The 21,310-nt window shown below is 49.2% G+C and overlaps 1 protein-coding gene and 1 non-coding gene across 3 annotated transcripts in view; one reads left to right on the forward strand and one right to left on the reverse strand.

Annotated features, from left to right (window-relative positions):
* The window catches only part of bmpr2b (bone morphogenetic protein receptor, type II b (serine/threonine kinase)), a 392,181-nt gene that overhangs the window by 236,471 nt on the left and 134,400 nt on the right, over positions 1 to 21,310 (forward strand). The gene's annotated exons all lie outside the window — the stretch shown is intronic.
* trnag-ucc lies at positions 9,316 to 9,387 on the reverse strand. The gene has a single exon. It is a non-coding gene; the product is annotated as a tRNA-Gly (tRNA).

A 21,310-nucleotide genomic window follows, 5' to 3' on the forward strand; every position in this document is an offset into this window, starting at 1 on the left:
GAGAATCGGAACCTCACCTAGCTGTATAGGGAGGGAGTTGGGACCTGACCTGGCTGTATACAAGGATATTCGGTACCCTACCCTGGCCGTATTGAGGGAGATTTGGCACCTCACCTGGTCAGGACAGGGCACGAGTTAGCACCTCACCTGGCCTTTTGCAGGGAGTTGATCGGCACCTCACCAAGCTTTATACAATGAGAGCCATCACTGGCCATATACAGGTGAGAGTTGCTACCTCATCCGGCTGTATACAGGGATAGAGTCGGCACCTCACCTAGCTGTATACAAAGAGAAAGTCGGCATCTCACCCCGACTTTCGGGGTGAGATGCCGACTATGGGGAGATAGTCGATACCTCACCTAGCTGTCAACAGGGAGACTCGGCCCCTCGCCTAGCTGTATACAAGGAGACTCGGCACCCTACCCTGGCCTTATTCAGGGAGATTTGGTCACCAGGTCAGGACAGGGTGTGAGTTGGCACCTCACCTGGCCTTTTGCAGGGAGTTAGTCGGCACCTCATCAGGCCTTGTACATGGAGAGTCATCGCCTCACTTGGTCGTATACAGGGTGAGAGTTGCCACCTCACCTAGCTGTATACAGGGAGACAAGTGGGCACCTCGTCTGGCTGTATATGGGGGGAGAGGTGACATCTTACCTGGCTGTAGACGGGGAGATCGCCACCTCACCTGGCTGTATACTGTGAGAGAGTTGCCACCTCACCTGGCTGTATACTGGGAGAGAGTCACCATCTCACCTCGCCATATGCAGGGAGAGTCGGCACTTCAACTGGCCGTATAGGGAGAGAGTCGCCACCTCGCCTGGTTGTATATAGGAGGATGGCATCTCACCTGGCTGTATACAGGGAGAGTCGGCACTTCACCTGGCTGTATACAGGGAGGGTCGGCACTTCACCTTGCTGTATACAGGGAGAGTCGGCACTTCACCTTGCTGTATACAGTAGTCCCCCGTTATACCGCGCTCCGCAATACCGCGGTTCGCGATATACGGCGGGGGGCTTATGGACCCCAACTTACTTGACTCATTTTAAACTCTCTTTGAAACAGCACCTTTTTTAGCCGCGATGATTAGCCGCGATGATTAAACCGATTAGCAGCGATGATTACCCGCGATGATTACTGTAGAACGATTAGCCGCGATGAGTAGCCGCGACCGATTAGCCCGATTACCCAGCCATAAAAGGGATACCTTTTCCAGTGCAGGTATCTTCGAGTTCAGTATCTTCGAGTTCAGTTACTGTCGTTCAAAATGTTTAAGCGCAAGTCTTACACAGTGAAGCAAAAGATACATTTGATAGACCGGCTTCGAAACGGGGAAACAAAGGCAAAATTATCCAGAGAGACTGGTGTACCAGAGTCAACCCTCCGTGGGTGGGTGAAAGATGAGCCCAATTTAAGAACATATGTTGGGACAGTTTCTCAGAGTGAAGTGCTTACCAGGAAAAAGGCAAGGAACGCTAGTGACATTAACTTGGAGAAGGCTGTGTTCACCTGGTTTGTCCAGGAACAGTCTGGTGGCACCCCCCTATCTGGACCTATCATCAGGACTCAGGCTGAGAAGTTCCATCACCAGCTCCACCTAGAGGACAGCAATTTCGTAGCCAGCAAGGGTTGGCTCCATCGGTTCCAGAAAAGACATGGGATAGGTGCAGTTACCATCAGTGGTGAACAGAGATCCGCCGACTCAGGAGCAGCAGCAGCCTTTCCCGACATCCTCAAGAACGACATGGTGCAAGAGGAGCTGACCCCAGAGCAACTCTACAATGCAGATGAGTCAGGGCTCTACTGGAAGATGCTGCCTGACAAGACCCTAGCTGTCAAGGATGATGCCCACAAGACTCTGGGGTACAAGCAAGCCAAGAACAGGCTCACCATCCTGTTTGCCAGCAATGCCACGGGAACACACAAGCTGAAGCCACATCAACATGGAGAACCTACCCATTACCTACCGGAACTCTGGCAAAGCCTGGTTGACAGCTTCCTTATTTGAGGAGTGGTTCTTCAAGTTCTTCGTACCCAGTGTCAGGGACCACCTTAGTGCCCGCAACTTACCGCAGAAGGCCACACTCCTACTGGACAACTGCTCAGCCCACCCTCAGGGAGATGTTCTCAAGACCAGGGACGGGCAGATCCAAGTGCTCTATCTCCCAAAGAACACCACCAGCAAGATCCAGCCATGTGATGCTGGCATCATTCAGACCTTCAAGTCTGTATACAAAAAGGAACTGATCCTGGAAATGATAGACTCTCCTCTCACTGTCCCAGATTACCTGAAAGCCATCACCATCAAGGATGCCTGTTATCTGGCAGGGAAGGCCTGGGGAGCTGTGACGGAGAAGACCATCGCCAACTGCTGGAACAAGGCCCTAGGAGCAGCACTCCCACGACCCCAACATTACCCGGATGAAGAGGACTTCGTAGGCTTTACTGAAGCAGAGATCAGGGCAGCTGAGGAGAGGCTAGAGGACCACCTGGATGAGAACCTAACACTCCAGGATTGGGTGAACAGGTGGGCAGCAGCAGAGGACGACGTGGCACCCGCAGAAACATTCACAGAGGAGGAGATAATCGACCAGGTCACCCAAGAGGAGGCAGAAGAAGAAGAACCCCAGCCCACAGTGGCAAAGAGCCACTCGGATGCCATCACGCACCTGAAGTGGCTCACAGCATACACAGAGCAGCAAGACTTCGACCCGATATACATCCTACACCTGAAGAACCTCCAGAGGCAAGCACAAGTCAAGATGAGGAAGGGGATGTGCCAGAAGAAACTCACAGACTTTTAAAATGATTTTTAAAAATATGCTTGTAAGTACAATTTTAAGTATATTATTGTATGTATATATTATTGTATATATTTTAATAAATTTAAAACTTGATTTAAGACTTGAACGAACTTTGATGTTTTTTATTTAAAACGCCCTTCCATTCAGCAATGTTCAGCACAGTCAGCGATGTTTCCTCTCGTTCATTCATTTGGATATCCGCCATCTTGGATATCCGCGGCTCGGATACAACGCGGGTGGCTATCTTGGACCCGAACACCCGCGGTATAACGGGGGACTACTGTACAGGGAGAGTCAGCACTTCACCTGGCTGTATACAGGGAGAGTCGGCACTTCACCTGGCTGTATACAGGGAGAGTCGGTACTTCACCTGGCTGTATACAGGGAGAGTCGGCACTTCACCTGGCTGTATACAGGGAGAGTCGGCACTTCACCTGGCCATCTGCAGAGAGAGTCGGCATCTCACCTGGCCATATAGGTAGAGAGTCAACACCTCACTTGGCCGTATACTGGGAGAGTCGGCACCTAACCTGGCTGTTTGCAGGGAGTGCCGGCATTTCACCTTGCATAAATGGGGAGAGAGTCGGCATCTCACCTGGCCACATGCAGAGAGAGTCGGCACCTCACCTGGCCATACACAGGGAGAGTCGGCACCTCACCTGGCCGTGTACAGGGAGAGTCGGCACCTCACCTGTCCACATGCGGAGAGAGTCGGCACCTCACCTGGCCGTATACAGGGAGAGTTGGCACCTCACCTGGCTGTACACAGGGAGAGTTGGCACCTCACCTGGCTGTACACAGGGAGAGTTGGTACCTCACCTGGCTGTACACAGGGAGAGTTGGCACCTCACCTGGCCGTACACAGGGAGAGTTGGTACCTCACCTGGCCACACACAGGGAGAGTCGGCACCTCACCTGGCCGTATACAGGGAGAGTCGGCACCTAACCTGGCCGTATACAGGGAGAGTTGGCACCTCACCTGGCCATATACAGGGAGAGTTGGCACCTCACCTGTCCACATGCGGAGAGAGTCGGCACCTCACCTGGCCTTATACAGGGAGAGTCGACACCTCACCTGGCCATATGCAGAGTGTGTCGGCACCTCACCTGGCCGTCTACAGGGAGAGTTGGCACCTCACCTGGCCATACACAGGGAGAGTTAGCACCTCACCTGGCCGTACACAGGGAGAGTTGGCACCTCACCTGGCCGTATACAGGGAGTCGGCACCTCATTTGGCTGTACACAGGGAGAGTTGGCACCTCACCTGGCCGTACACAGGGAGAGTCGGCACCTCACCTGTCCACATGCGGAGAGAGTCGGCACCTCACCTGGCCGTATACAGGGAGAGTCGGCACCTCACCTGGCCATATGCAGAGAGTGTCGGCACCTCACGTGGCTGTACACAGGGAGAGTCGGCACCTCACGTGGCTGTACACAGGGAGAGTCGGCACCTCACCTGGCTGTACACAGGGAGAGTCGGCACCTCACCTGGCCGTATACAGGGAGTCGGCACCTCACCTGGCCGTACACAGGGAGAGTCGGCACCTCACCTGGCCGTACACAGGGAGAGTCGGCACCTCACCTAGCCGTACACAGGGAGAGTCGGCACCTCACCTGGCCGTACACAGGGAGAGTCGGCACCTCACCTGGCCGTACACAGGGAGAGTCGGCACCTCACCTGGCCGTACACAGGGAGAGTTGGCATCTCACCTGGCCGTACACAGGGAGAGTCGGCACCTCACCTGGCCGTACACAGGGAGAGTCGGCACCTCACCTGGCTGTACACAGGGAGAGTTGGCACCTCACCTGGCCGTACACAGGGAGAGTCGGCACCTCACCTGGCTGTATACATGGAGAGTTTTTTCAAGTGTTTTTATTGGGTTTTCATTGGGTTACCACATTTTGTATTTCATAACCTACATGTTATATGTTTCACTTTACATAACCATGCGAATGGGAGAAAGAAAACAAACAAAACAACATAACAAAAATGAGCAACAGCTAAAGGAAGTAAAAAGACAGGCAGATGTCAGTACAGATATTTGTATACAGTTGCTTTCCCTCTTGCTGTGGCCGTGTCTCCCCTTTGAACGGCCTATCTTTGCTGCCGTTCCCAGTTTGGCCTGGGCACATACTTATAGATGTCTACAGTTTAGTCCCTTATCACTCTCGATTTCCTTGGGTGCCACCCAGCCCACTTCCGTCTCTCCCCCCTCCTTCCTTTTCATCTTTATATCGCTTATGTTTCTCTCTCCGCCCCTTACTCTATTGGTTGCTGGCTACGAACAGATCCTGGAACAAGTTGGTGGCCGGCTTCCACGTCCCGTTAAAACCCTCTTCCGACCCCCAGATGGCAAATTTTAGTTTCTCTAATTTGAGAAATCCCTCCAGATCGGACAGCTAGTCTGCAGCCTTGAGTGGTGCTGCTGGTCGCCAGCCGAGCAGGATTCTCCGGCGCGTGATCAGGGAGACAAAGTCTAGGGCATCGGCTACCCTTTCCATGAAGGGTTCTGGCTCGTGTGAGACTCTGACATTGCCACTTTTGGGCATGGCTCCACCCTCACTCGCACAACCCTGGACGTGGCCTCAAAAAATGTTGTCCAGTACCTGGCAAGTCTGGGGCAGGTCCAGAACATGTGGATGTGGTTGGTCGATTTACACACGTACTGGTATCTGGGGTACGTCGTTGTTTCCTTCCGGAGGAAATTTTTGACCTAGATGTGCTCAGCTCGTTTCTTTTTGGCAATTGGAACCTCTCTGTGAGTTTCCCCAGGAGCGCTACTCTGTCGTCCATGTACATGTCCCCAAGTTCCTCACCAGCCATATGCAGGGAGAGAGTTGGCTCCTCACCTGGCCGTACACAGGGAGTGTGTTGGCACCTCACCTGGCCTTGCACAGGATGACTTGGCACTTCACCTAGCCGTATACAGGGTGAGTTAGTACCTCACCTAGCCACATACAGGGAGTTATCACCTCACCTGGCTGTACACTCGGAGAGGATTGACATCTCACTGGCCATATACTCGGAGTTGGTTGTCACCTCAACTGGCCGTACACGGAGAGAGTTGGTACCTTACCTGGCCATACACGGAGAGAGTTGGCACCTTACCTGGCCATACACGGAGAGAGTTGGCACCTTACCTGCCCATATACAGGGAGAGTTGACATGTCACGTGCTCATACACTTGGTTGTATGCAAAGAGAGAGTTAGCACCTCAACCAGCCGGATACAGGAAGAGAGTTTTAACAATATATATTTTTATTAAAGATTTTCCAGTTATACAAAACATTTGACATCAAAACCCATATTCCCTGGGGTGGCACGCCGCCACCTCCTACAGCAATTGACGCTAATTAATTCCTTAAAGTAGGTAACGAATGGCTGCATCCCGTCACCCGACCCCCTGACTTTCTCAGGGTACAAGAATTCAAGTAGGTTTCCCAACCATACTGAGTCACTGGGCGGTGAAGAGGACCTCCAGCCCAGCAGAACACGCTTCCGGGCAATCAGCGAGGCAAAAGCAAGGACATGTGCCTTCATTCCCGTCTGCAGACCTGTCGAGTCTGAGACCCCAAAAATGGCCACCGAAGGACAAGGCTGCATCTCAAGACTCAAAATCACCGACAAAGTTGAAGAAGGGGACCCAAAAGCTTACCAATTTTGGGCAAGACTATAACATGTGTGCGATTGGCGAGCCCCCGGAACAACGAAACCTGAAACCTGTCTTGTACCTCAGGAGAAAAAAACACTCAACCTAGTTTTGGTCAGGTATGCCTTGTGCACCACCTTAAGCTGGATCAGACAAGCTGTGCACATGAAGACGTGGAGTTCACCCTGCGAAGGGCCTTGCTCTACATTTCATCATCTACTATAGACCCCAGCTCCCTCTCCCTCTTCGCCTTCACTCCATCCACCAAACCCGAGTCCTCAGACACAATTCGCCCATGTATATCAGATGTGCTCCCCTCTTCCAACCCCACCAGCAAAAGTATCCTTTCCAACAGAGATACCCGCGAAGCCTCAGGAAATGTTGTGAAGGCCACCCACACAAAATTCCTTATCTAGAGGTACCTGAACGAATGTGTCTCCCCAGCTCAAACTTTGTAATCAATTCCTTCAAGCTGGCAGACTGTCCCTCTATAAACAGATCCCCGAATCTCTCTAGCCACTTCCCTTCCCATACTCTGAATGTTACATCAAATCTCAACGGCTCAAATAAATGATTGGCACAGATAGAAACCGGCCTCATGACAACTCAAACTAAAAATGCTGCCGTATTTGTGCCCATATCCTCAAAGTAGCTACGTCCACCGGGTTCGAGGAGTACCTAGCCAGAGAAAACGGAAGCGAGGGCATCACTACCGCACCCAGGCTAAACCCCCTACATGGCGCCGCCTCTCTGCCCCCATACGGAATCCGGGTTACTGCACCATTCCAGCACCTTCTCAGCATTGACTGCCCAACAATAATATAGCAAATTTGACAATGAGTTAAGAAATATCAGGGGACAAAAACATTTGTTGGGGTGCTATACAGACCACCAAACTGCAGTAGTAATGTTGGGAATAGCATTAGACAGGAAATCAGAGGTGCACCTGTGATTGTGCGTGACTTTAATCTGCATATAGATTGGGTGAGTTAAATTAGTCACAGTACAACAGAGGAGAAATTTCTGGAGTGTATAAGAGATGGTTTTCTGGACCAGTACGTTGAGGAACCAACAAGGGAACAGGCCTTCTTGGACTGGGTGTTGTGCAATGAGAAAGGATTAGTTGGAAATCTAGTCGTGAGAGAATCCTTGGGGCTGAGCAATCATAATATGATATAATTCTTTATCAAGGTGAATAGTGAGGTAGTTGATTCTCAGATCAAGGTCCTGAACCCCAGTGAAGGTAACTATGATGGGATGTGGCAGTGGCATGAGCTGGTTATGACGGACTGGAGAACATCACTGAAAGGAAGGACAGCGGGCAGACAATCAAGGAACGAATAGGTGAACTCCAAAAGTTGTTTATTTCAATTTGCTGCAAGAGTAGAAAGGGAACTGTGGCCAACCATGGCTACAAGGGAAATTAGAGATAAGATTAGATTTAAAGATGAGGCACACAAATGAGCAAGAAAAAGCAATAGATCTGAGGATTGGGAACTGTTTAAAATTCAGCAAAGGCAGACCAAGGGATTGATTAAGAAGGGGAAAATACAATTTGAAAGTAAATTAGCGGGGTACATAAAATCTGACTAAAAGTTTCTATAGGTATGTAAAGAGACAAAGATTAATAAAAACTAATATATGTCCCTTACAGTCAGAAACCGGGAAATTCATAACAGGGAACAAAGAAATGGCAGAGGAACTAAATTTGTACTTCATAAAGGAAGACTTGAATAATGTACTGGAAGTTCTGAGAAGCACACGTTTTAGTGAAGAGCTGAAGGAAGTTAGTATTGGTAAAGAAATGGTTTTGGGGAATTAATGGGATTGGAGGCGGACAAATCTCCAGGGCCTGATAATCTTCATCCCAGAGTACTTAAGGGAGTGACCCTAGAAATAGCAGATCTATTGGTGGTCATTTTCCAAAATTCTTTGGACTCTGGAATGGTTCCTACAGATTGGAGGGTAGCGAATGTAATTGTGCTATTCATAAAGGGAGGTAGAGAGAAAAAGGGAACTGTAGACCAGTGAGCCTAACGTTGGTAGGGAAGTAGCTGGAGTGGGTTATCAAGGATTTTATCGGGGGCAGCATGGTGGCACAGTGGTTAGCATTGCTGCCTATTGCTCTGAGGACCCGTGTTCAAAGTCCGGCCCTGGGTCACTGTCCGTCTTTGCATCGGTTTCACCTCCATAACCCAAAGATGTGCAGGATAGGTGGATTGGCCACTCTAAATTGTCCCGTAATTGGAAAAAAATAATTGGGTACTCTAAATGTATTTTAAAATAATCAGGGATTTTATAGCACAGCAATTGGAAAGCACTGGTGTATCAAAATCAGCATGGATTTACTAAAGGAAAATCATATTTGACAAATCTACTAGAATTCTTTGAAGATGTAACTAGTAAGTTGACCAGGTACGACCGGTGGATGTGGTTTATTTAGACTTTCAGAAGGCTTTCAACAAGGTCTCACAGAGCAGATTCATATTACATAGAATTACATAGAATTTACAGTGCAGAAGGAGGCCATTCGGCCCATCGAGTCTGCACCGGCTCTTGGAAAGAGCACCCTACCCCCTACCCAAGGTCAACACCTCCCCCCTATCCCCATAACTCAGTAACCCCACCCAACACTAAGGGCAATTTTGGACACTAAGGGCAATTTATCATGGCCAATCCACCTAACCCGCACATCTTTGGAAACCGGAGTACCCGGAGGAAACCCACGCACACACGGGGAGGATGTGCAGACTCCGCACAGTGACCCAAGCAGGAATCAAACCTGGGACCCTGGAGCTGTGAAGCGATTGTGCTATCCACAATGCTACCATGCTGCCCTAAAATTTCCAACTAACTTTTTACTGCGATGGCCAGGAATCGAACCCAGGTCAACTGCTTGGAAGGCAGCTATACTCACCACTATACCACCATCGTGTGATATTATGAGTAGTGTCTTGAGATGGATAAAAAATTGGTTCACAAATAGGAAGCAAAAAGTTGGAAGAAATGGGTCTTTTTCTGATTGGCAGGCAGTGTCTTGTGGGGTACCGCAGGGATCTATGCTGGGACCCCAACTGTCCACATTATATATCAATGATTTGGATGAGGGAACTAAATGTATCTCCAAATTTGCAGATGATACAAAGTTGGGTGGGAGGGTGAGCTGTGAGTAGGATGCAGAGATGCTTCAGCAGGATTTGGACAGGCTGAATGAGTGGGCACATACATGGCAGGTGCAGCATAATGTGAATAAATGTGAGGTTATCCATCAGAAAGTAAAAATAGGAAGGCAGATTATTATTTGAATAAATTGAGTGAGGTCGATATTCAGCGAGATCTTGTGTCATCGTATATCAGTCACTGAAAGTAAGCACACAGGTACAGCAGGCAGTAAAAAAGGCACGTGGTATGTTGGCTCTCATAGTGAGAGAACTTGAATATCGTGTTATGGGCCAGGGTTTAGAGAACCCCAAAGTGTGTCATGGAGTTCACCTGACCCACAACTTTTAATAGATTGTGGTATGGGGAGTACAGGCCCACTCTACAGGTGTGGTACAGCAGAAATGGAAAAGTATTTTTTAAAGCAAAACAATTTTTATTCTATGAACTCAAGTTAACCTTTTTAAAACATACAGTGAACATCTTAGCAACCATCAATTCAAATACAACCCCCCCAGAATACAACACTAAATAATTCTTACTTTCATTTTAACATCCTTAAGACTTAAAAACACCTTTTAACAGAAAGACATCAGGCTTAACTTCACTGCTGAGAACCGTTGCCACGTTGAAATCAGCAAATGGACATTCATAAGCTTGCAGAGATTCACACACATCCTGCTGTGATTGTAGCTTCTCCAAAACTAAAATGAAATCAAACCCACCCTGTAGCTGCAAGCCCAAAGCGAAAGTAAAAAGCTGACAGACAGCCCAGCTCCACCCACTCTCTGACATCACTGCAGTAATAAACACCCATTTCTTAAAGGTACTCTCACATGACAATCGGAATTGAGATTTTTTTCTGCAATTGTGTAGAATCATAGAATCCCTACAGTGCAGAAGGAGGTCATTCAGGCCATCGAGCTTGCACCAACCATCTGGCAGAGCACTCCAATCGAACGTACTATCCTAATAATCCCTTAACCTAACCTAGCACGGCCAATCCACCCAACCTGCACAACATTGGACTGTGTGAGGAAACCAGAGCACCCGGAGGAAACCCACACAGACACGGGGAGAAAGTTCAAACTCCACACAGACAGTCACCCGAGGCTGGAATTGAACCAGAGTCCCTGGTGCTGTGAAGCAACAATGCTAACCACTGTGCTAACATGCCGCTCATGTCAAATGCCGAATACTGCATTAACTTTGTTTGGGGTGGGGGCAGCACGGTGGCGCAGTGGATAGCACTGCTGCCTCACGGCGCCAAGGTCCCAGGTTCGATCCTGACTCTGGGTCACTGTCTGTGTGGAGTTTGCACATTCTCCAAATGTTTGCGTGGATTTCGTCCCCACAACCCAAAGATGTGCAGGGCAGGTGGATTGGCCACACTAAATTGCCCCTTACCTAGAAAAAAAAATGAATTGGATACTCTAAATTTATTAACAAAAAACAATTGCTCCATCATTAGTGGCTGTGTGTTCAGTTGACTTAGCCCCAAGTTGTGGAATTATCTCACTGCACCTTTCCACCTCACTTAAGACACTCTTGTTTTGGTTATCTGACCAAATATCTGACTCTGGTTCAGTATCTTTTTTTTTGTTTTATACTTCTTCCGTGTAGCACCTTGGGATGTTTCGTTATGTTAAAGGATGTCCAAAGATCTGCGGGTTAGCAAGATTGGCCATGTTAAATTTTCCCTTAGTGTCCAAAAGGATAGGGGGGGGTTATTGTGTTACGGGGATAGGGTGAGGGCATGGGCCTCGGTAGGGTGCTCTTTCAGAGGGTCGTTGCACCTCGATGGGCAGAATGGCCTCCTTCTGCACTGTAGGGATTCTATTTTTATGGTAAGTGTGAGGACATTGATCTTTGGAGTAGTGCTATGTATAGAATGTGGGCACACGGACTTCCGGTGATGGCGAGTGGGAGGCAGCCGCACACTGGAGGGCTCCCGCTCGGGGATAGAAATTTTGGGGTTTTAACGCCCGGTCCTGGGGGCAACGGAGGCTGAAAAAGCTGTAAGAAGACACAGGGAGGAGAAATGTCCAAGTTTGGAGGAAAAACAGCCGTGAAAAAGGGGATTAATGAAAGTCCGCTGGGGAGTGGAAAAGTCAGCACAGGAACTGTAAGGAAAGCGGGGGCTGGGGCACCAGGGGAGGCTGCATTGCTCACACTGAAGAAGTGTGATGGCTGTAGAACTTGAAAAACAGTTCCCAAAGCACATGGAAGCGATGAAGGTGGTGATGGGGGTGGTATTGAAAGTGCTGGTGGTGGAGGCGATTGCCCCATTGAGGGCGGCGGTATCAAGTGCAGTGGCGGAGGTGCAGGAGCAATGTGAGACACTGAAGGAAGTGGGAGAGGTATTATCGCAGCACAGTGACCAACTCACCTCGATGGGGAAGGAGCTTCGGAGGGTGATAGAGACCAACTAGGGTTTGCAAGCCACAATGGAAGACCTGGAAAACAGATCCAGGCGGCAGTACCTGAGGATCGTGGGTCTGCCCGAAGGGGTGGAAGGCCACCGGAGTATTTTGCCACGATGTTGGCAAAGCTATCGGGGGCGGAGGACGATCCCTCTCGATAGGAACTGGATCGGGCTCATCGGTCGTGGAGGCCTATACCAAAGACGACTGAGCCGCCAAGAGTAGGTAACTCAGTGTTTCCGTAGGTTTCGCGCGAAGGAGAAAGTCCTGTGCTGGGCAAAGCAGAAGCGGGTGGTGCAGTGGGCTGGAGCTGGTATACGCATATACCAGGACTTTACGGTGAAGCTGGCGAGGAGGCGGGCTGCCTTCAGCCGGGTGAAGAAGGCACTGTACATCAGTAAGGTGCAGTTTGGCATAGTGTATCCAGCTAAGTTGAGGGTGACCTATAAATCCAAGGACTTTTATTTTGGGGCGGCGGAGGAGTTTGCGAAGGCAGGACGGTGGCAGAATTGAGAAATGGGACTGTGTGCGGGTCGTGTACCGATGTAGCCTCATGTAACTTAAATTTTTCACTGCGTGTTGGTGTATGTACTAAATGAATCGACTCTGTATATTTGGACAAGGGAAGAGTTGAGACTTTAATTTGCCATGGTGGTTCTTTGGGGATTGGGTGTGTATGCTGGGGTTGTGTGTTAAAAGGGATTTCTTGGTTTTCTTGGGACCAGGCAAGGTGGAAGGAGACCCGGGCGGGGGCCTCCATGCTGGCCGGTTTAAGCCTCCCCTTCACGGTACTCTTTCAGGGATTGGATGGTGTTGAATATTGTGTGTGTGCGTGTGTGGGGGGGTGGTGGGGGTGGTGGACTGTGTGTGTCGATGGTGACCTTGGGCGATTCCTGATTCCTTTTTCCTTTTGTTCCACTATGGGAGGTTTTGTTTTATTTGATGCTTATATTGCCAGGTGGGCCGTTGTCTGGGGTGGTGCGAGGATGGGTTCGTTGTTAATAAGGGGATTGACATTGTATTCATTACTGTTTACTGTTTGTTGGTGGGGTGTAAACTCTGAAGAAAATGTGAAAATGGAGAATAAAAATATAAAAAAAAAGAATATGGGCACACGGGGTGGGTGGATTGGCAAAGGGTATGGCGTTGGGAGTGGAGAGGGTTAGTGTGCCTTTTGTTTTTTTCTTCTTGTATGTTTGTTGTTTGCGGGAATAGGGGTTGGAGCCCAGATTCGGGGGAGGAGGGGTAGCCAGAGGCCCCAGGCGGGGGCTGCCATGCTAGCTGGTTGGGCGAGTTAACAAGTTGAAGTGGGGGGGTTTCAGGAGGTGTGGGGAAATGAATTGGTTCTTTGGTATGGGGGGGGGGGGGAGGAGGGGAGGGTGAGTGATGCTGATGTGGTTGTGGTTGGTGTGCTGGCGCAGTTGGTTAGGGAGGGATGGCGGTGGACATCTTGGGGTAGGCCCGGAGGAGTGCGAGACATGGACCTGGGGGGAGCTGGCTAAAGAAGGGTTATGGCTGACCGGCAGGGAAGGGAGGCGGGGAGCCCCTCGACCCGGTCGATTACATGGAATATGCAGGAGTTGAATGAGCCAGTTAAACGGTTGCATGTTTTTGCACACTTGAGATGACGGTGGACGTTGTATTTCTTTAGGAGACACATCTAAAGCTGGGAGATCAGACGAGGCTGAGGTTGGGATGGGTGGGGCAGGTGATCCACTCGGGGCTGGATATTTAGATGAGAGGCGTGGCAAGAAAGTTGTCTCCGAGGTTGACGGTATTGTAGCTGACCCAGGGGGCAAATAGGTGATGGTTAGTGGGAAGCTGGAGGGAATACCTGTGGTTCTGGTGAATGTTTATGGCCCAAATTGGGATGATGTGGATTTCATGATGTGCTGGACGTGCACCGGCTGATAATGGTTCTCGTACTTTTCGCGGGTGCACCGGGTGTACTCCTGGATTTACTTTTTTGTAATGGATAAGGCGCTGTTAGCGGGGTAGCTGATTCAGAGTATTCGCTGATCGTGGTCCACGATCACGCACCACACTGCGGGGTTTGCAGATGGCATGGGGGTGGCTCAGCAGCCGTAGTGGGGATTCGATGTGGGATCATTGGCGGATAAGGGAATGTATGAGAGGTGAGGGCGACCATCCAAAGCTATGTGGAGCTGAACAACATGGGCGAAGCCATGGCCTTCACGCTGTGGGAGGCAATTAAGGCCGTAGTAAGGGGTGAATTCATTTTGATTTGAGCAAAGAGGGAGAGGGTGGAACGCGAGGAGAGAGCGAGGCTAGTGGATGAGATTTTGAGGGTGGACCCGAGGTACTCGGTTGCGCCCTAGAGGCACTATTAAAGGAGACAGAAGCTCCATTTGGAGTTTGGTTGGTGTCCACAGGAAAGGCGGTAGGGCAATTGCAGAGGGACAGAAGGGCAGTGTATGAGTATGGGGAAAAGCGAGCAGGATAGATAGATAGAACAGTACAGCACAGAACAGCGCGCGCCCCAACCTTACTTTTTAGGACACTACGGGCAATTTAGCATGGCCAATCCACCTAACCCGCACATCTTTGGACTGTCGGAGGAAACCGGAGCACCCGGAGGAAACCCACGCACACACAGGGAGGACGTGCAGACTCTGCACAGACAGTGACCCAGCCAGGAACCGAACCTGGGACCCTGGAGCTGTGAAGCATTTATGCTAACCACCATGCTACCGTGCTGCCCCCGATGCTGGTGCACCAACTGAGGAAGCAAGCAGCAATGAGAGAAATTGGAAGGGAGAGGCCTGAGAAGGTGGTGTGGACATGGAGGGGGTGAATGGCGTATTTGAGGTCTTTTGAGTCAGAACATCTGCCTGGGGAGGATGGTATGATGCAGTTCTCGGGCTGGAGTTCCCGAGGGTCGGGGAGGAGAAGGTGCGGGAATTAGGGCCCCGATTGAGCTGAGGGAGGTGATGGACTGCACAGGTTTGATGTAGGCAGGGTAGCTCCCGGGGCCGGAGATAGAAGATGTTTGGTGCGAAGCTGGGGCCCCTGCTTGTGGGGATGTATAATGAGTTGAGGGTAAGGGAGGTGCTCATCCCACATTGTTGCAGGTGCCCGTTTCATTGATTTTAAACAAGCAGTGTAGGTCAAACCACTTGATTTTGCTGTTAAATGTGGATGCAAAGTTGTTAGTTAAGGTGCTAGCGTCGCGAATAGAGGGCTGTGTGCTGAAGGTGACAGGAGAGCACCAGACGTGTTTGTGAAGGGGTGGCAGCTGTTGACAAATATGCACAGGTTGCTCAATGTTATTATGATGCCCCCAGGGGGCAGGAGGTAGAACTGGTGGTGGCAATGGATGCGGAGAAGGCTTTTAATCCGGTCGAATGGGCATATTTGTTGGAGGTACTGGGCCGGTTCGGGTTCATAGATCATCAAATTTACAGTGCAGAAGGAGGCCATTTGGCCATCGAGTTTGCATCGCCCTTAGAAAGAGCACCCTACCTAAGCCCACACCTCCATCCTATCCCTGTAACCCAGTAATCCCACCTAACCATTTTGGACACTAAGGGCAATTTGGCATGGCAAATCCACCTGACCTGCACATCTTTGGACAGGGCTTCGTGTTTGGGTAGGGCTTCGTGGATAGGATTCAGCTGCTGTACAGGGCGCCGATCGCTAGTGTCCGGACGAACAGGACAAGTTTGGAATGCTTCGGTTTGAACCAGGGGTCTAGGCAGGAGTGTCCGCTCCCCGCTGCTTTTTGTTCTGCCGATAAAACCATTGGCAATGGCACTCGGGGCGCGAGGATTTGGTGAAGGATTAAGCAGGGAGGGGGTGAGCACAGGATTTTGTTGCATGCAGATGATCTTCTGTTATATATCTCAGACCCGGTGGGATGTTTCGATAGGATTATGGATATCCTGAGGGAATTTAGCCATTTGGTGTTCCCTTTTAATGCCAGGGGTAGGAGAGGAGGTTAGGGGAGTTACCGGTCCAGATGGTGGGCGTGAGCTTTCGGTATCTCGGGATACAGGTGGTGTGGACTGGGCCCAGCTGCATAAATTGAATTTGATGCGACTGGTGTGGGCTATGATATTGGACCTTAAGAGGTGGGATGTGTTGCCTTTGACGTTGGAAGGTGAGTGCAGACGTTAAAATAACGATGCTGCCCATGTTTTTGTTTGTTTTCCCGGACCTCCCTACCTTTGTTCCTAAGTCCTTTATTTTAATATCAATTGAAAATGCCCAATTCATTTTTTTTCAATTAACGGGCCAATCCGCCTACCCTGTACACCTTTGGGTTTTGGGGGTGAGACCCATGCAGACACGGGGTGAATATGCAAACTCCACATGTAATGCAGGGCCAGGATCGAACCCAGGTCCTCAGTGCTGCCTCCCAAGTCCTTTTTTAGGAAGGTGAATGGAATAATTTTGGGATTCGTGTGGTTGGGAATAACTCCACGAGTGAGGAGAGAGTTTTTGGAAAGGAGTGTGGGGTCGTTGGCACTGCCGCGTCTGCTGAATTACTCCTGGGCTGTGAATATTGCAATGGCCAGGAAATGGGCAGTGGAGGAGGGATTGGTTTGGCGGCGGACAGAGGCAGCGCTGTTTAGGAGGACTAGTTTACGGGCATTATTGTTGGCGCCTGTCCCGTTCTCGCTGGTCCGGTATTCTGTCAGCCCGGTGGTGGTCTCAGCATTTCGAGTTTAGAACCAGTGCGGGCAACATTTTGGGTTGGAAGGCATGTCTCTGTGGCTGCTGATGTGCATTAACCATAGGTTTGTACCAGTGAGGCTGGATGCGAAGTCCCAGGGATGGCGGCAGGTGGGGATAGCGTACTTCAGGGGTTTGTTTGTAGGGGATACGTTTGCGGGCCTGGACAAGCTTGAAAAACTTAACAGTTGCCCAAGGGTCAGCACGATCGCACAGTGGTTAACACTGTTGCTTCACAGCACCAGGGTTCCAGGTTCGATTCCTGGCTTGGTCACTGTCTGTGCGGAGTCTGCACGTTCTCCCCGAGTCTGTGTGGATTTCCTCCGGGTGCTCCAGTTTCCTCCCATAAGCCCAAAAGACGTGCTGTTAGGTAATTTGGGCATTCTGAATTCTCCCTCTCTATACGCGAACAGGGGCCGCCGAAATGTGGCGACTAGGGGGCCTTCACAGTAACTTTGTTGCAGTGTTAATGTAAGCCTACTTGTGAAAAGATTATTATATTATTAGGGGGAATAGGTTCAGATACCTACAGGGACTTTGTGAGGAACGAGGCGCCGTCCTTCCCAAGGCTGCCACCTCCAGTGTTACAAGATAAGCGGGTGTCCGAAGGTGACATTGGGGAGGGAAGAGTGGCAGATATTTATGGAGAGCTGATGGAGAGGGAGGGCGCTCTGTTGGAGGAAGTTAGGCGCAAGTGGGAGCAGGGATTGGGGGGGAAGGAAGTTGAGGACTGTGAAAGGAAGTCCCGCAGAGGGTGAAAACATCCTTGTGTTCGATGTTAAGCCTCATTCAATTTAAGGTGGTGCACAGGGCCCACATGATGGTTGCGAGGATGAGCCGTTTTTTGCAGGGGTGGAGGATAGGTATGGGTGGTGTGCGGGATAGTTCTTTGTTTCGGGGGAGTGGGGAGATAAGGGGGAAAAATAAGGGATGGGGTGAGTTGTAGGCTTGTTTTCAGTTGCTGCAGTTGGCTGTTTTTTTATGTTATAGGATCATCATAGAATTTACAGTGCAGAATGAGGCCATTCGACCCATTGAGTCTGCACCGGCCCTTTAAAAGGACACCCTAATTAAGCCCACGCCTCCACACTATCCCCGTAACCTAGTAACCCTACCTAACCTTTTTGGACGCTAAAGGCAATTTATCATGGCCGATCCACCTAACCTATGTTTTTTTCCTGATATTTCTATGTATGTTTGCAAAATGCCTTTAATAAAAATATATATTTTTAAAATCCATATGCAACTCATACCCAGCAGTCCAGTACATCCACGCATCTGATTGTGAGTCGGAAGCACCATGAGCCACCATAAAGTCAATAAAAGTCCCATGATTGATAACATACTGAAGCTCTGTACCAGCCAGCAGATTCAGATACTTGATCCAGCCTAGGGAAATGCACATCATGTGGTGGAGACTAAGTATCACATTCCCACAAACCGCTGAATTAAAAATCAACTCCTTGCAGTTCATCTTGAAAATCAACCTCCTGCAGTTTTAAGAGGGCTTACGTACCAATAGGAATGCTGAACAGGACAGCCCCATTCCATTGTCTTCATTTATATTCTGTCTTTCTACAAATCAAATCTGAAAAGTGATATTTTCTGGGCTGGAATTGCATGGTATTATGCAAAATGTACAATGTGAAGCAGCCTGTTTGCTCAACCCTTTTAAAAAAAATTAATTTAGAGTACCCAATTATTTTTCCAATTAAGGGCCAATTTAGCGTGGCCAATCCACCTATCCTGCACATCTTTTGGGTTGTGGGGGTGAAACCCACACAGACACGGGGAGAATGTGCAAACTCCACACGGACAGTGACCCAGGGCTGGGATCCTCAGCGCCGTAGGCAACAATGCTAACCACTATGCCATCGTGCTGCCCCCCATTCATTATGCATATTCATGCATGAACCTATTTTCACTTCAACCACGCCATGTGACAGCAGATATAGGAACTGGATAACCATTCAGACCCTTGAACCTGTTCCAGCATTTGGTTAGATAATGGCTGATCTGTATCTTAACTCCATGGACCCAACTCAGTTTCATAACCCTGAATATAAAAACCTATCACTCTTTCAGTTTTGAAATGTTCAATTGATATCCAGCCTCAACAACTGCTTGGGGTTCAGGGCAGCATGGTGGCGCAGTGGTTAGCACTGCTGCCTCATGACGGCGAGGTTCCAGGTTTGATCCCGACCCTGGATCACTGTCCAGTATGTGTGGAGTTTGCACATTCTCCCGTGTCTGCGTGGGTCTCACCCCCACAATCCAAAGATGTGCAGTTTAGGTGGATTGACCACGCTAAATTGCCCCTTAATTGGAAAAATTTAATTGGGTACTCTAAATTTATTTTAAAAAAACAACTGTTTGGGGTAAGAGTGCCGCAACCTTTTGTGTGAAGAAGTGTTTTCTGACATTGCCCCTCAATGACATAGCTCTGACATTAAGATTATGCACGTTTACCACTTTCTGAAATGAAATGAAATGAAAATCGCTTATTGTCACAAGTAGGCTTCAAATGAAGTTACTGTGAAAAGCCCCTAGTCGCCACATTCCGGCGCCTGTTCGGTAAGGCTGGTACGGGAAGAAATTTCTGGGTGAAGAAATTTATCCTAAACTCCAGACTGGGCTATAAGTGAGTATCATATATCCATGACCCTCACTGTTGGATCCTTAAACAAGGAAGATCTCTCCAGGTTCACCCACCGATCCGGATGAAGGCATGAGGGTGTGTAACACCTGCTAAACATAGGAAATGAATAGGTCTGGCTATTTATTTCCCGATTATTTAAAGATTCTGCAAGCGACATAACTCCTATTCTGGTTAAGATCAACTAATTCTTCATGAACTGGGAACATTCTCTTGTATGTAGCTTAGTGTAGCACTCAGGCAGTGTCATCGGGTCATAGGGCTGAATTTTTCTGTGAGCTTTTGGGAATCTGGCACAGGTATGTTCCTCAAAGGGCTGAATGGCCTCCTTCTGCACTGTAAATTTTATGATTCTGTAATTGGTGATGTCCTAATTGGTGCCTCTGAATTCACATTCAATTAAGAACAATGGGCGATTTCCCCCCCCCCCCCCCCCCCCCCGGCCGCCGCCGCCCAATGCTGCTGGCCCATTCAGAGGGCTGGCCACTCCAAAGCCTCAATAGCCTCATGGTGAGAGGTGGGAGCTGCTGCTGACAGGTAGAAGATCGAAGGGGCTTCTCAATAGGGAGGCAACCATAGACAGATAAGTTTAAAACACAAAGTCAAAGTAGCCAAGCAGGCAGACCTCTTGGATTGGAGGGGAAACCCCTCGAGATGGCTCGTTGGGGCCACTATTCCGCAACCCCCTCCCTTTAGAACATTGGAGCTGTGGCTCTAATGGCCCCCTTCTGACTGCCTTTGTGGCCACTACACGTGGCAAGGGAGGCATTGGGATCGGAAAATGCAGGATATGCTAATGGTATCAAAAGGAACCGATCCGTTTCCTTGCCCGCCTCTGGGAAAATCTCCCAATGGATGGTCGACATCGGGAGATATCCTGATGCAGCTCTTTGATATTTTCCCACTGCCCCCATCCTAGCCTGTCATTCTGGTGCCAGGAATATTTTGCCCATAGAATCATAAAGGCACAGAGGGAGGCCATACAGTCCACCAAGATAATGCCGAATTTCTCTTGAACAATCCAGTCAATTCCACCCCCTGCTCTATTCCCATAGCCCTGTAAGTTTAGTTCCCCCAAGTGCCTATCCAATTTCCTTTTTAAATTATTGATCATCTCTTTTTCCACCATCCTTGTAAGTGATAAGTTCCGGATCACTACAACTTGTATAAAATCCTTCCTCATGTCCCCTCTATTTCTTGCCTAAAATCTCATCTGTATCCCTCGGCTTGTACCATCAGCTAATAGGAACAACTATTCTGATCAACCTGATCTACACTACTATAACTAACTTAAGTTTAGCCAACTTGCTTGAGCTTTTTGATGAGAGTAATGAAATTGATGGGGTGTATACATGGACTTCCAAAGGCATTTGTAGCAAATGCTAAATTACAGGCTTGTCAACAAATTTAGAGGTCATGAACCAAAAGAGGCTGTAGCATCAAGGCTGCAGTGTTGCACAATTGTTATTTTGGACTGGATGACGCATAACTTTGAAGTATTGTGAACTATGAGGAGGACAATAAACTTCAAAAGGACATGGACAGATTGGTGGAATGGGCGGACAAGGGGCAGGTGAAATTCAATGCGAGAAGCATAAAATGAGGTCTCAGGTTCGATCCCGGCTCTGGGTCACTCTCCGTGTGGAATTTGCACATTCTCCCAGTGTTTGTGTGGGTTTTGGCCCCACAACCCAAAGATGTGCAGGGTAGGTGGATTGGCCAAGCTAAATTGGCCCTTAATTGAAAAAAATGAAATGAAAATGAAAATTTGCTTATTGTCACGAGTAGGCTTCAATGAAGTTACTGTGAAAAGCCCCTAGTCGCCACATTCCGGCGCCTATCCGGGGAGGCTTGTACGGGAATTGAACCGTGCTGCTGGCCTGCTTTAAAAGCCAGCGATTTAACCCAGTATGCTAATGAATTG

This window comes from Scyliorhinus canicula, chromosome 2, assembly GCF_902713615.1.
Source record: "Scyliorhinus canicula chromosome 2, sScyCan1.1, whole genome shotgun sequence".
Lineage (NCBI taxonomy): Eukaryota > Metazoa > Chordata > Chondrichthyes > Carcharhiniformes > Scyliorhinidae > Scyliorhinus > Scyliorhinus canicula.